This window comes from Polypterus senegalus, chromosome 15 (genome assembly GCF_016835505.1).
Source record: "Polypterus senegalus isolate Bchr_013 chromosome 15, ASM1683550v1, whole genome shotgun sequence".
Classification (NCBI taxonomy): Eukaryota; Metazoa; Chordata; class Cladistia; order Polypteriformes; family Polypteridae; genus Polypterus; species Polypterus senegalus.
In genome coordinates, this window is record NC_053168.1 from 53,593,309 (window position 1) to 53,599,762 (window position 6,454).

A 6,454-nucleotide genomic window follows, 5' to 3' on the forward strand; every position below is an offset into this window, starting at 1 on the left:
AAATTGTGTATTAATATTATTTTGTATACCCCTTCATTGGTTCATTCCTCATTTACTTTTCTGGACCCATTTATTCCAATAAAGAGTGGTGGGGTTCAACGTTTCTGCTGACCACACTGAATATATGGAAGGGCCAGTTGGAATTGGTGCTAGGTCTTTGTAGGTCACTACATTCACTATGGGCCTTTTTATCACAACAGACTCAACCAGAGTAATGAACTTAACCCCAACCAATGTTTATTGTTGTGCTTCCTCCATGGAGCACATATCCTCTAAGTTCTAAGTTTGGGAGTTTGTCAAAGTGGTTTCCATCTGTTGATGATATTGCTGGTCGAAATCAATGTTTCCCCAAGCTTGCTGAAAACAGCCTGTGTGAAGTTCATTTTACCCTTTCTGATCTGTCAAATGGTTTGGCAGAATTTATTTGATGCCATCTAAAATTTATCCTCCATGGCTTTATCAAAGTATGCCCTCATACAAAGACCTTCCTTTTAGCACTGTTGCAGCAACTGTATTTTTGGCCTTCTGGTTTTACTACCAAAATCTAGAATGTCTAGATTTGTCTTACTTTTGCCTGATACTCAACAGACATTGCATCCACACCTCACCCTACACCTTTGCAAATGGAGAGCCCATATAATGGAACTATTCAGCTTTTTTAAGCTTAGTCCATTAAGCTACATAGGTCACCTGCCAAAAGACATACATCAGTGACTTCTACTACCTAAACCTGGGTTCAAGAGTGGGTCATGGTAACCATGTTCTAGAAAAAATATATCTTAGCTTTATTTGGAGCTAATCATAAGAGTTACATTTTTGATTGTTTCTTGCCTGGATCCTTAGGCCAATTTGTCTGGAACACATATCCCCTGACACCATATCTCTAAGAACCATAAAGTAGAGAAGCCTTTCCATCATACTCTGTTCAAAATCCTGGGGGATTGTCTCTCAAGTAATATACAGTAATCCCTCGCTATATCGCGCTTCGACTTTCGCGGCTTCACTCTATCGCGATTTTAAATGTAAGCACATCTAAATATATATCACAGATTTTTCGCTGGTTCGCCGCTTTCTGCGGACAATGGGTCTTTTAATTTAGGTTACATGTTTCCTTAGTTTGATTGCCCAGTTGATTTCATACAAGGGACGCTATTGGCGGATGGCTTAGAAGCTACCCAATCAGAGCATGTATTACATATTAACTAAAACTCCTCAATGGTATAAGATATGCTTCCCGCGCGGTGCTTGTTTGCTTCTCTCTGTCTTTCTCACTCTCTCTGCCTGACGGAGGGGGTGTGAGCAGAGGGGCTGTTTGCACAGAGGACACGGACGCTCCTCTACAAAATGCCGCTTTATCGCGGTGCTTCTGTATACTTAAAAGCATGTATTTGCTTTTCTTTGCGAGCGCGCTCTCTGACATTCTCTGCTCCTGACGGCGCTCCTTTATGACGGCGCTCCTTTGAAGATGATATGTTTGCTTTCTTTTAATTGTGAGAAAGAACTGTCATCTCTGTCTTGTCATGTAGCACAGTTTAAACATTTGACTAAAGGGTGTTATTTCATGTCTAGAGGGCTCTAATAATGTTAACAGGGTGGGAGAGTTTATAAGGGCTTAAAATATATAAAAATAACCATACAAACATATGGTTTCTACTTCGCGGGGCTGCGGATGGGGGGGTCTATAACGCAACCCCCGCGATCGAGGAGGGATTACTGTAATATAATATAATATAATATAATATAATATACATTCTTATTTCATAATAATAATATGCAAATATTTTTTGATATAAAAGTGATCTTCAGAAACGTATATCCTGGCTGTGTTCCATCAGTAGACCATTAGATTTTTATTTTTAACAAAATTATTATTGGAAAACTTTGTTCATTCAATGAATTACAGAAATGTGAAAAAAAAGTATTGTTTGTTTGCTAAAGTTCCCTTTATCTCAGATTTTGTATTATATGGAGACAAATAAATTAACTTATCTGTGTAAACTGTGTTCTGTGGGTTTCAGGTAAGGAAGACAGAAGATTCAAGGTAAGGTAATCATGGTGCCAGGGAGTTTATTATGATATGCAAGGAAGAATTTCACTGTAATCTGTACATCTAAACCTGACCTTATAAACTATCCAAAACTATCCTCTTTAATAAAACTCCTGTGTGCGTCCAGGTGTCTGTGTGTGTCTTCTGTTGAAGTGCACATGCGCTGGGCCGCACGTGTTCAGTCTCTCCCTGTGCAGAGAGAGAGAGAGAGAGAGACACACACACACACACAGGCGTGTGTGCGAGAGAGAGAGACACACACACACACACACACAGGCGCGCGAGAGAGATACACACACAGGCGTGCGAGAGACAGACACACACACACACAGGCGTGCGAGAGAGAGACTGATGGCTGGCCGGAACACGTCATCGGGTGCTATATAGCACCTGATGCCGCGTGTTCAGCTCAGACAGAGACAGGGAGAGACGTGGATAGGCAGGGACAGATTAGTGTGTGCAGACTTTCACAGCTCTTACATTCAGCAAAGACCCAAAAGTCCTTTTAAGGACTCTAGTGTGTGTTTGACAGTCTGTATTTTAGACTACATTCATCTGGGCACAATATACTGTGCATGTTCTGGGGTTTTTTGGGACATATAGTATTCTAAAACAGTGGCTGTAGTTCACATTACATTCATCTGGGCCTAGTATACTGTGCATGTTCTGGCCTTTTTTGTGACATATACAGTCGGACATCAGAAAAGAGTTTCTGTACTTTAAATTCAATTTAATCTGGGGCAAGTATACTGTCCATATTCTGGTCTTTTTTTGTCACATATAGTGTCCTTAAACAGTGGCTGTGGTTCACATTACATTCATCTGGGCCTGATATACTATGCATGTTCTGGCCTTTTTTGTGATATATACAGTCGGACATCAGAAAAAAATTTCTGTACTTTAAATTCAGTTTAATCTGGGGCAAATATACTGTCCATATTCTGGTCTTTTTTTGTCACATATAGTGTCCTAAAACAGTGGCTGTAGTTCACATTACATCCATCTGGGCCTAATATACTGTGCATGTTCTGGCCTTTTTTGTGACATACAGTATAGAGTTGGACATCAGAAAAAATTTTCTGTACTTGTGGGGCAAATATATTGTCCATATTCTGGTGTTTTTTGTGACATATACAGTCCGGCATTAATATGAAGAAGGTGAGCAATAAGGGACAGGGAAGTGGGTGTGATGCTGATGGTGCACGCAGAGGCCGTGGCCCTGGGCGCTAAGAAACTGTGCCTGCTGCCAGTGCACCAGAAAAAAAAAAAAAAACTGTACCCAGCTTCATGTCCAAGTTAGCTGGGCGGCGCAGTACAACACTGTCCTAGTCGGGCCAGTCCGAACAGTTGGTCAGTTGGATTGCTGAAGATAATGGTTCCAGTCATTTAAGCACCACACTCTCTTCCACCAGGTCCAGTCTCTGTAGCCAAGAGCCTGGTCAACAAAATCCTCACTCTGATCATCCTTCCTCCCACCATGTAGATGTTTGCCAAATGAGTGATCCCACACTTGAATATTCCGAGGAGCTCTTTACAGCGCCACAATTAGATTTGGCCTTCTTGCCCAGCATGCTGGAGGAGGGACCTGAGATATTGTGCCCTGATTCCCAATGTCTTGAGCCTTCACAGTCGCAAGAAGATGACGGTGGTGATCGACAATCATTCGTTCACGAAGTGGATGATGATGAGACACAGTTGCCAAACACTCAGGTTATGTTAAGGTCAAGTCAGGAGGATGAGCAGAGTGAGGAAGTGGAAGAGGAGGTGGTGTACGATGAGGTCACTGACCCAACATGGGAAGGTGAAAAGCTGAGCGAGGACAGCAGTACAGAGGGGGAGGGATCCGCAGCACCGCAACAGGCAGGAAGAGGCAGTGGTGTTGCAAAAGGGAGAAGTCGAGCCACACCAAACAGGCCTGCAACCGTGACACCGAGCACCCCCATGCGGAAATCTACCTTGTCAAGGGACAGGTGTTCCGCAGAATGGTGTTTTTTTAAGGAATCTGCAGACAACAAAAGAGTGGTAGTTTGCAACCTGTTCGGTACCAAAATGAGCCGGGGTGTGAACACTAGCAACTTCACCACCACCAGCATGATCTGCCACATGGCATCCAAGCACCCTAATAAGTGGGCCGAACGCCTGGGTCCACAATCTGTATCTGCGGGTAACACCACTGCCTCCTCCTCCCTTGTGTTACGCACTACTGGCCAATTCCCTGTCAAAGGCGCTGGCCCGGATGCTCCGCTCCCTGCACCTGGACCTTCACATCAACCAGCAGGATCTACATCCACTTCCCTGCCCCAGCGCAGCGTCTAAATGTCGATAAAACAGGCATTTGAACGCAAGCGCAAATACCCACCAACCCACCCACAGGCCATAGCCCTAAATGCGCAACTTTCAAAATTACTGGCCCTTGAAATGTTGCCATTTAGGCTTGTTGACACTGAGGCCTTCCGCAGCCTGATGTCGGTGGCCGTCCCTCGGTACGCAGTCCCCAGCCGCCACTATTTTTCATGGTGTGCCGTGCCCGCTTTACAGCAGCATGTGTCCAAAAACATCACCCGTGCCCTGACCAACGCAGTAACTGTGAAGATCCACCTCACCACGGACACATGGACAAGTGCTGGTGGCCAGGGACGCTACATTTCCCTGACTACACACTAGGTGAATGTTGTGGAGGCCGGGAGTGAGTCATACCCTGGGATGGCACAGGTGCTACCCATGACCAGGATTGCAGGCCCTACGTCCATCAGGGTCTCCGCCAGCAGCTATGCTACTGGCTCCAACCTCCACTTCTCCTCTGCCACCTCCTCCTCCACTTCCACCTCACACGTCAGTCAGCCATCAGTCAGTAGCTGGAAGCAGTGTAGCACTGCTGTGGGGAAGTGCCAACAGGCCGTGCTGAAGCTGATCTGCTTGGGGGACAAACTGCACACCGCTGCAGAGCTGTGGCAGGGTATAAGGGACCAGACCGAGCTGTGGCTCTCGCCACTCAACCTACAACCAGGCATGGTTGTGTCTGACAATGGCCGTAACTTGGTGGCGACTTTGGAGCTCGGCAACATGACACACATTCCATGCCTAGCCCATGTTTTAAACTTAGTTGTTCAGCAGTTTATCAAAACCTACCCTAATTTGTAAGAGCTACTAGTGAAGGCATGCCGCTTATGTGCCAATTTCAGAAAGTCATCCAAAGCTTCAGCTGGTCTGTCAACCCTGCAGCAGCGCTTGCGGCTTCCAGCTCACCGACTGTTGTGCGACCTGAGCACGCGCTGGAACTCTACGTTCTACATGTTGGCCAGGCTTTGTGAGCAGCAGAGGGCAATTGTGGAATACCAGCTGCCACATGGTCGTTGCCTTTCCAGTCAACTGCCACTATTCACAAGCGAGGAGTGGGCATTGATGTCAGACCTATGTGAAATTTTAAAAAACTTTGATGAATCCACAAAGATGTTTAGTGGTGATAACGCTATCATCAGTGTAACCATCCCACTGTTGTGTCTACTTAAACGATCACTGCTCACAATTAAGGAGGACGCTCTGAATGTGGCAGATGAGGTAATGGGGAGGAGATGACACAGGGTGATAGTGAGACCATCCACAGTTTGGCTTCACAGCGTGACTTGGACCATGAAGAGGAGGAAGACGAGCTGCTGGAGACTGTTGCCTCTGCTACAGAGGGTAGTAGTACCCATGTAACTTTAATTACATCTGTTCAGCATGGATGGGAAGAGGAGGAGGAGGAGATGGAGAGTCATCCAGATGTCGACATTGATGTCTTGCCTGTTGGTACTCTAGGACACATGGCTGACTTCATGTTAGGCTGCCTTTCCCGTGACCCTCGCGTTATACGTATTTTAGATAACACGGATTTCACCCTTCTCAACCCCCGCTACAAAGAGAACTTCTCATCTCTCATTCCTGTGGCAGAGAGGACGCGTAAAATGGTGCAATACCAGAAGGTACTTGTGGAGAGATTGCTCCAAAGTTTTGTCTGACAACGCGGCCGGCACAGTCCGTACTTCCTTAGGCAACCGAGGAAGGGAGACAAGGGAAACACACAGCAGTTCCAACAAAGGCAGGGCAACACTATCCAAGGCATGGGACACTTTCATGACACCCCGCCAGCAACCTCACCTTGAAGCGCGGACTAGTGGTACAAGGAGGAAAAAGTTTTGGAAGATGGTGAAGGAATACATAGCAGACCATGTCAGCGTCTTAAATGATCCCTCAGTGCCGTACAACTACTGGGTGTCCAACCTGGACACGTGGCACGAACTTGCGCTCTACACCTTGGAGGTACTGGCCTGCCCTGCCGCCAGCGTTTTATCTGAGCGTGTATTTAGTGCTGCTGGTGGAATTATAACAGATAAGCGTATCCGCTTGTCCACTGGCAATGCTGACAGG